This window comes from Parambassis ranga, unplaced genomic scaffold (genome assembly GCF_900634625.1).
Source record: "Parambassis ranga unplaced genomic scaffold, fParRan2.1 scaffold_247_arrow_ctg1, whole genome shotgun sequence".
Lineage (NCBI taxonomy): Eukaryota > Metazoa > Chordata > Actinopteri > Ambassidae > Parambassis > Parambassis ranga.
The window spans coordinates 4124-13852 of NW_021144794.1; the positions used below are offsets into that span (position 1 = coordinate 4124).

Here is a 9729-nt window from a genome sequence, read left to right on the forward strand (position 1 = left end):
CCACAACATCCACATGGAAATAATTAGTCCTTCTCCAGTGTCTCCAGCATAGATCTGCTTCAGCACTCGGCCTCCACTTGAGGAGAATGACATGGATTGTTTTATATAAACAGGGTGATTTAAGCTTTTTCAGCATTTGAATTATTGTACGTGACGTTTGTCTCTGAGTACCTCGGCCTTCTCCTCGGCCTTCTCCTCTGTTCTCATCGCTGGTTTTTCCTCCCCCCTTCTTCATCCCACTCCACCCATCCCACCACTCCTCCTTCAGAACAAGGGGTCCCTGCAGTTTGAGGACAAGTGGGATCTGATGCGGCCCATCGTTCTCAAGCTGCTCAGACAGGAGGCGGTCACCAAGCAGCAGTGGTTCGACTTGTTCTCGTAAGAACTGCTCTTTGCTTTGTCTTTATAGAAGTTTGACATTATTTTAAACACAGACGGGCCGGCAAGTCATGGCACCGCACACACAGGCTGGGCCTGTTTTATACCACCAGCTGTTGTAATCCACATAACCCTCCTGACAATGGCATACACTTGTAGGTAAGCCTGGCCTGCTGTGTGTCCCACGTATAAAACCTGGGATGGAAGATGTAGGTGATCATATTTAGCAGGTATGAGGAGGATTGTATCAGAGTTAGTTATAAAATGACTTCTATCCCAATAACACTAATGTGAAGAGTAGAAGTGTCTGAGAGCAGGAGGAAGTCGGTTACTTCTCTTTAGGTCTTAGGAAAGAGGATTATAAGTGGATAACAGGAACTCCCAGAGTTCATTCATGGTTCATTATCTTCTGTCAAAAGAGATCACTTCTCAAAGTTTATAACACAAGATATGTGTAAGCAAATATTAGGAGGGAGTCTGAGGTTTGGATCCATACACATGCAGCTCACCATGTGCTGCTGCTGCTGCTGCACAGACTGAGGTGATCATGAGCAGAGCTCAGTCTGTCTCTGTCTGCAGAGACTGTGACTTTAAGGTGAAATTACAACTTTTTTTTTTTGCTATTCTTAGCTTCCAGGCTCTTTGCTTGAAATAACTTTTGCTGATGAGAAGTATCACAGATGTGTGTTGTTGCCTGGCAACCTCAGGATGGACCAGGGTGTTCCAAAGCTCTGTTGTCTGCAGTGGCAGCCTTCTGTTGGTAGACATATAGACATCCATACAGACAGGCTTAGATGAGCCCAGGACCCTGAAAAGAATCTCAAATAGACAAGCTAACTGCTACTTGCTAGCTTTCAAACATCCTCATTGGCTTGTTGTGTTTCCTCTTTGATCTGATTGGTTGGCACGTGGTCGGTGGTGACTGACAGATGGTTCATCCTTTAGCTGCTGACATATTCCTTTGAACGACCGGTCCTTTAAAAACAGTTGAAGTGCCGGGTTAGCGTGAGTGGACACGTTCTGAGTGCTAATTTCTTTATTTCATCTTTATGTTATTGATTATTTTTCTGTATGTTTTAGAATACGGATTGTTTATAGTGCTGGCGAGGTCTAAAGAAATGCTCTGTTAATAAAACGTACCTACTGAACCATCTGCTGAATCACATGTTGAGGTGTCCTGTGTCTTTGTCCCCTGTCCTCCAGAGATGTCCATGCCGTGTGTCTATGGGATGATAAAGGACCAGCCAAAATCCACCAAGCCCTCAAAGAGGACATCCTCGACTTCATCAAACAAGCACAAGCTGTAGGTGGAGTGTGGGTGTTAGTGAGCGGTGACATCCCTGTCTGTTAGTCTGAGGGTCAGGGGGTCAAAGGGTCAAAGGGTCAGGTCTGAAAACCTCCCACCTGTATCAGTAGAGTTAAGCTGATGCTATGTTTTGAATGAAAAATGCTAACTTCCCTTTGCTTTGCACATTATAAATGGAGGAGGCCCCGGTTTCAGTAGTCATGCTGCCTTGTGTGTAACAAAGCATTGATGTTTGTTGTTGACCTTTGTCACCTGTAACTTCTGGCCTCTCTCTGTTGTCATGGCAGCGGGTGCTGAGCCACCAGGACGACACGGCACTGCTGAAAGCCTACATCGTGGAGTGGAGGAAGTTCTTCACTCAGTGCGACATCCTGCCCAAACCCTTCTGTCAGCTGGAGATCACGCTAATGGGCAAACAAGGCAGCAACAAGAAAACAAACATGGAGGACAGCATCGTACGCAAGGTGAGGGAGCAGTGGGGGGTGGGCGGTCACTGAGCGATGATATGTGATGGAAAACAGAGCAGGAGAGGAGACGTGATCTAATGTAGCGTACGATTTGCACCGGCCTTTTCTTGTGTAGCTGATGCTCGACACGTGGAACGAGTCGATCTTCTCCAACATCAAGAGCCGCCTGCAGGACAGCGCCATGAAGCTGGTGCACGCCGAGAGGCTGGGCGAGGCCTTCGACTCCCAGCTCGTTATCGGCGTACGAGAGTCATACGGTGAGGCTGACGCCACGCAACAACAACAACAACCATGCATTATTTTAAATATACAACATTCAGGTTAATCACCATTCTGTGTGCTTCTCTCCCACCAGTCAACCTCTGTTCTAACCCAGAGGACAAGCTGCAGATCTACAGGGATAACTTTGAGAAAGCCTACCTGGACTCCACGGAGAGGTTCTACAGAACGCAGGCCCCGTCCTACCTGCAACAGAACGGAGTCCAGAACTACATGAAATATGTACGCATCGCTAAGACTGATTATTAATGAGTAGCAGCGTTGTTATGATGGATGTGTTTATTTTTCAATGTGGAACAAGCTTGGATTAAAGGAGCTTAATAGTGACACCTCAGGCCATTTAGAGAACTACACTCAGCCCTGCACTGCCAACTCAAGCTGTAAAACCTACTGAGGAAGGTCTGAATGTGTGAACCAGGTTACAGCCTGAGTACATAGTTGGTTAATACACACTTTATATGTTGAAAACTTTCCTTCGGTGAATTATTCGGTGTTTGTATAACCTTTATGAATGATCTGTGTTGTGTTGACTTGTGTGTCTTCGTAGGCAGATGCGAAGCTGAGAGAAGAGGAGAAGAGAGCACTTAGATACTTAGAAACACGTCGTGAATGTAACTCTGTTCAAGCAGTAAGTGTCTCGTGTTTATCTTTCAGCTCATTTCTTCCTCTTGTTTCAGTTTGCACAGCTTGTGTCTTTAAATGTGTGTGACACCTGCTTGTCTTTGTTTCCTGTGTGTCCTCACAGCTTATGGAGTGTTGTGTGAACGCTCTGGTGACCTCGTTCAAAGAGACCATCTTAGCTGAATGTCCAGGGATGATCAAACGCAACGAGACAGACAGTGAGTTCCTCTGCGCCGCTGTTTGCTTCACATCAGCACACAGAATAATTGAAACGTGTGTTACGAAACACAAAATAGTCGATGTCATTTTCGTGTCCTCGTCCCACCTCAGAGCTGCACCTGATGTTTTCACTGATGGACAAGGTGCCCAGCGGGATCGAGCCCATGCTGAAGGACCTGGAGGAACACATCGTCAGCGCTGGCCTGGCAGACATGGTGGCTGCTGCTGAGACTATCACTACTACGTGCACAAGCATTAGTTAGTGTGTGTCTGTTTTACACATACTTAGCATTCAGGTGTGTGTGTTTGTGTGCGTCTGTCCAGGACTCTGAGAAGTACGTAGAGCAGTTGCTGACCCTGTTTAACCGCTTCAGTAAACTGGTGAAGGAGGCTTTCCAGGACGACCCTCGCTTCCTCACAGCGAGAGATAAGGTGCGTGCTCTCTGACTTTGCCAAGCCTTTGGTTGTAGTCGGGGTGTCGAGCAGCTTCCTGTAAATAAACTGAGGGTGTTAAGGAGCATTTTTTGACTGCCGTGCATCCTGAACAAACAATTTAAACAGAAAATGTACGAATTTTAATTGATTTTTGCATCATTTTAATTTGAAGACACGCTTTAATGTGTCACTGCGTGTGAAGTGTTTTCTGATTTACCAAAGCAAACTGTTAATAAACCCTTTCATGGTGGTTACATGCACATTTCTCCCTCTCAGGCTTACAAAGCTGTTGTCACGATGCTACGATCTTCAAACTGGAGTTGCCAATGAAACAGAAGGGGTGAGTGCGACGGTCACAGTGTCCTGCAGGACGTGGAATGACCTGGTGTTAACTGTGTGTCTCCCTGTTTGACCAGTGTGGGTATGAAGACTCAGCCGGAGTCCAAGTGTCCTGAGCTGCTGGCAAACTACTGTGACATGCTGCTGAGGAAAAACTCCGCTCATAAGAAGCTCACCTCAGAGGAGATCGAGCTCAACTCAAGAAGTGGTGAGACCGCTCAGACACAAACATTTCCCCCACACAGTAACTGTGTGTCACACAGATGCATTCAGAGTCTGTCTGAAAGCTGACGCTCAGCTGATTGTTCTCCGCGTGTCTCAGAGCGCTCAGTCTTCTCACTGATGTCCTCTCCCACCTTTCCTCCTCACAGCTCTTGGGGTTAGTACGTCCAGAACAAAGACGTGTTTAGGCGTTACCACAAAGCTCATCTGACCCGGCGCCTGATTCTGGACATTTCAGCAGACAGCAGAGATCGAAGAGAACATGGTGGAGTGGCTGAGGGTGAGTAATGCCCAGAGCCAGGGGTTCCTTCTTGTCTTGTCTGTCCTCTGGTCAGTCCCACTGGAGACAGGGGATAACCTCACTGACCACACTGAAAACAGATTCCCTGACTCATGCAGTGTGTGTTGGAAGAACTCTGCTGGTGGTTCACATGACCTGTATCCATGCCGAGTGTGTGTGAACCAGCACAGAGCATCAGAGCTGGAAAGATTAACATTGACAGAGCAGTGGATGCACACAGTGCAGTAAAACTCACCTGTTCTCAACCTTTTGTTTTCATGTCTGTGTGGTGTCTGTGGTGTGTGTCTGTGTGTGTGTCGTGTGTGTGTCCTGTGTGTGTGTGTGTGTGTGTGGTGTGTGTGTGTCTGTGTGTGTGTGTGTGTGTCTGTGTGTGTCTGTCTGTGTCTGTCTGTGTGTGTGTGTGGGTGTGTGTGTGTGGTGTGTGTGGTGTGTGTGTGCTGTGTGTGTCTTGTGTGTCTGTCTTGTGGTGTGTGTGTGTGTGTGTGTGTGTGTGTGTCTGTGTGTGTGTCTGTGTGTCTGTCTGTGTGTGTGTGTGGTGTCCTGTGTGTGTGTGTCTGTGTGTCTGTGTGTGTGTCTCTGTTTGTGTGTCTGTGTCTCTGTGTCTGTGTCTGTGTGTGTCTGTCTGTGTGTGTGTGTCTGTGTGTCTGTGTCTGTGTGTGTGTCTGTGTGTGTGTGTCTGTGTGTCTGTGTGTGTCTCTGTTTGTGTGTCTGTGTCTCTGTGTCTGTGTCCGTGTGTGTGTCTGTGTGTGTGTGTCTGTGTGTGTGTCTGGTGTGTCTGTCTGTGTGTGTGTGTCTGGTGTGTGTGTCTGTGTGTTTGTGTCTGTGTGTGTGTGTCTGTGTCTGTGTGTCTGTCTGTGTGTTGTGTCTGTGTGTGTGTCTGTGTGTCTGTGTGTGTGTGTCGGTGTGTGTCTGTGTGTGTGTCTGGTGTCTGTGTGTCTGTGTGTGTGTGTGTGTCTGTGTGTGTGTGTCTGTGTCTGTGTGTGTGTCTGGGTGTGTGTGTGTCTTGTGGTGTGTCTGTGTGGCTGTCTGTGTGTGTGTGTGTTCTGGTCTGTGTCTGTGTGTCTGTCTGTGTGTTTGTGTCTGTGTGTGTGTGTCTGTGTCTGTGTCTGTCTGTGTGTTTGTGTCTGTGTGTGTGTATGTGTGTGTCTGTGTGTGTGTCTGTGTTGTGTCTGTGTGTGTCTGTGTGTGTTTGGTGCCTTCAGGAAGTAGGAATGCCTGCAGATTATGTGAACAAGCTGGCCAGGATGTTCCAGGACATCAAAGTCTCGAGGGATCTCAATCAGGTCTTCAAAGAGATCACAAACACAACAAGCTGGCAGCTGCCAGTAACACACACACACACACCACAAGCTGTCATCATTACATGCAAACACACTCTGTTGACGTCTAGCTTCCTTACTCACCTTCCCCTCTCGTCCTCTCTGCAGCGGACAGCGTCAACATTAAAATCCTGAATGCAGGCGCCTGGGCTCGGAGCAGTGAGAAGGTTTTCGTGTCGCTGCCCACAGAGCTGGAGGACCTGATCCCCGAGGTGGAGGACTTCTACAAGAGGAATCACAGCGGCCGCAAACTGCACTGGCATCACCTCATGTCCAACGGCATTGTGAGTACAGAGCAGCCGAGGGTCGGGCTGACTCCACAGCTCCTGATCCCCCACTGTAGACCTTGAAGGGGACAGACTCTCACCCTCTGTGCTCATCTCCGGTTCAGATCACCTTCAAGAACGAGGTGGGTCAGTATGACCTGGAGGTGACGACGTTCCAGCTGGCGGTGCTGTTTGCCTGGAACCAGAGGCCGCGGGAGAGAATCAGCTTTGAGAACCTCAAACTGGCCACAGAGCTGCCGGATGCAGAGCTACGCCGAACCCTCTGGGTCAGGACGAGCACGGTCGAACCAGTGGCTATGACTTTACGATGCCGTTTCCTGTCTCTAGGTTTGATTTTGTGCTGCTCTGTCCTCTCTGTTCAGTCTCTGGTTGCCTTCCCGAAGCTGAAAAGACAGGTGTTGTCATACGACCCTCCGGTCAGCTCGCCCAAAAGACTTCACAGACGGCACTCTGTTCTATGTCAACCAGGAGTTCTCGGCTCATGTACGTGTCATACTCCACTTATGTACTGTTTTAAGTAACCAGGTCATACTATCATGCATTGTGAGGGATGTGGGGAATATTGATTATCTGTGTTTTTGGGTCTCATCATGTTTTTTCTTCAGCAAAACTCCAAAGTACAGAAGCGGGGAAAGATCAATTTGATTGGACGGTTGCAGCTAACGACAGAGCGAATGAGAGAGGAGGAGAACGAAGGAATCGTTCAGCTTAGAATTCTCAGAACTCAGGTACAAAATGACAAAAATGTTTATCTGCCATCTTACTTCTTTGGCCTTTTAATTACTTGCAAGAAAAAAAAGCAGGTATGTGGACAGGGTCTAAGGAAGCAGAGGAGTCAGACATGGGAGGGACAGCTGCTGGAGTCCACAAACATTTGACAGGACAGCTTTGGTCCACACATGGACCACACATGATCCCCCAAAAGGAACAGGAGAGACAGACGCAGCACAGAGCGAGAGCCACAGACACAGAGCCCAGTGCATTCTGGGTGCTGGAGCTCCTCTGCTCCAGTAGCACCAAGTTCAAACATGTCAGGTGAAATCTTATTTTTCCTCTGCAGGAGGCCATCATCCAGATCATGAAGATGAGGAAGCGGATCAGTAACGCCCAGCTGCAGACGGAGCTGGTGGAGATCCTGAAGAACATGTTTCTGCCTCAGAAGAAGATGATCAAGGAGCAGATCGAGTGGCTCATCGAGCACAAGTACATAAAGAGGGACGAGGCGGACATCAACACCTTCATCTACATGGCCTAGGCAGCGAGGGAAGAGCCTGTTTTCTGCTGTTTTTGTACTACTGGCCTGCAGCTGGCGCTTTAGAAAGTGTCTGAGGACGTGGAGACAAGGAGGAGCCTCTGCAACACCCGTGTGGATATTTTTTGTGTTTGTGAGACGCCAGTGTGTCGGAGTGTCATTTCAAGACGGTAGCGTTGAGTCATTGGGCCGTCTGTTTGTCTCTGCTGCCCTCTGGTGTCCGATCAGAGGAGAGGCGCGGCAGTGCGTGCTGCCTGCCAGCAGCAGCTCAGAAGAAGAAAAAAAAAAAATGACATAATTAATTTAAATACTTCCTGCCTTACTTTCATCAGCAACAGACTGGAAGAGGTGGAGGAGAGAGGAGGGAAAGGAGGACAGACGCAACACGCTGAAATCAATCCTTTGCTTTCACTTGATGCCACAGCTGCCGGCTCTGCGGCAGCCATTTTGCATCCCTCCCTCCTCTGCATTGGTCTCATTTTTCGAACAGGGAATGCAAAAAAAAAAAAAAAAAAAAAGCCACAAGTTAAAGCTGCCTGGGTGGAGGAGGGGACACGGAGAGAGACTAGTTCAACCTACCGAGGAGTATTTTGCCAAATTGTGTGTGAGTGTGTGCGTGTGTGTGTGTTTGAGTGCATGGTGTGTATCTGGTCTTTTTAGATGTGTGTGTGTGTGTGTGTGCACTTTGAACAGCATGCTGCTCTATGATTTTGAATCTGTCACACTTTGAAGCGCTGACGTTTGTTTTCTGTTTATCTGTTTATCAGCAGGTCAACAAGGTTCTCTGTTAAGTTTCGAATCCTTATTGGACAATTATGACATTATTTATTGGATGTAAAAACCCCATGCTTTGAACATTATGAGATTAAATAATGATCCATCAGAGACGGACACGTTTAAAAACTGTGACCAGGTACTTTTTAAAAAAAAAACAGTTCAGACCAAAAGTATTTGGACAGTGACACACGTCTTGTATAATGGCTGCTACAGTGAAGTGCCAGGTCAATGCTTTAAATTTACACTGAAGGGCTGAGGAGTGAAGGCCAGCAACAAAGTGCCAAAACCTGCAGTTCCTCTAGTGGCCGGCTACCAGCTCTAAGACAGAGGAACGGTCTGTTTGGTTCTATTCTAATATATAATCAATACTGTTTCAGCCAAAAATAAAATGAGATGTAAACATGCTCAGCACCCTCTATGTGAACTGCACAAGGAGACGAACAGGAAATGGACCGTCTCTCTCCATAAAACGGGTCTGGTGGAGATTCCCAGTTAATCCAAATAGGCTGCAGCAGGGGGCAGCACGGCGTCCGAGCAAACGGGTTCTGAAGACTCCGGTTCTTATTTTTTTTTTAATCCTTCTCTTTCCATCGGTCCAGCTTCCATGACTCCAGCTGTTTCTGCCTTTCGTTCTTTCTTGTTCTGCATTTTGTACTGAGTCCTCTGGATCAATACGCTCCTCAGCATGTGCGATCACTGATAACATGAGGAGCATCCTGACTTGCTGTGCAATCATGAAAGAACGCAGTAAAAGTGTCCGGATACTTAAACTCTGAGCACAGGGTGTCATGTGGGCCCTTATTGTCACTTAATGTAGAATCACACTATTGGAACCGATCAAAGCTGACTTGCACCTCGTTGATGCTGGGCCTGTTGGAACCCCGGGGAGTGTTAGTCAGCCCCAACTGAAATATTTCTGTCAGTAAAGGTCAATGAACGCTGTAACTGTCCAAATACTTCCAGTAAACCAGAACTGTAGCTGCTGAGACTTCATGACGATGTGAACGAGCTGCTGTTTTTATACTCTTCATTGGTTCTTTCCTTGCTCTCAGTCCAACACAATCAAACACAGAAAGGTCACATATCAGCCATGTTTACCGAGAGGAGGAGGTCTCACTCCTCCGGGAGTTCAGATATTATTCGCTGTAGAAATAACAGTGGATGTGATGCTTCAGTCGTTTTGATGATTAAATTCAAATTTGTATCAAAGTTTTCGGCTCTTTAGTCATCACAGCATGTTTTTGCACTGACCCGGCCAGGACCCGGTGTCTGAGTGTGGATCTTTCCTGCTGCACTTCTTCAGCCACAGCAGCACAGGGGTCACACGTTTGGTTCCTTGACCTGGAACTGGAACTAGAAGCCTGAGGTGTCTGGTAGGAGCACAGGAACCCATCACAGCAGAGGAGAACGTGTTGTTAAACTCTGAAATGTTGCATTGGGCTTTTGAATGATGATGTTGTCAGAGAATAGATGGAAGGATTAGTGGAAGGGCCATTTCATATTTTACTAATTCTGTCCTTTGCTTTG

At 47.5% G+C, this 9729-nt stretch overlaps 1 pseudogene; it reads left to right on the forward strand.

Annotated features, from left to right (window-relative positions):
• Positions 1-7943, forward strand: part of LOC114430553 (cullin-5-like) — a 9071-nt pseudogene extending 1128 nt beyond the window's left edge.
• The last annotated feature ends 1786 nt before the right edge of the window (positions 7944-9729 follow it).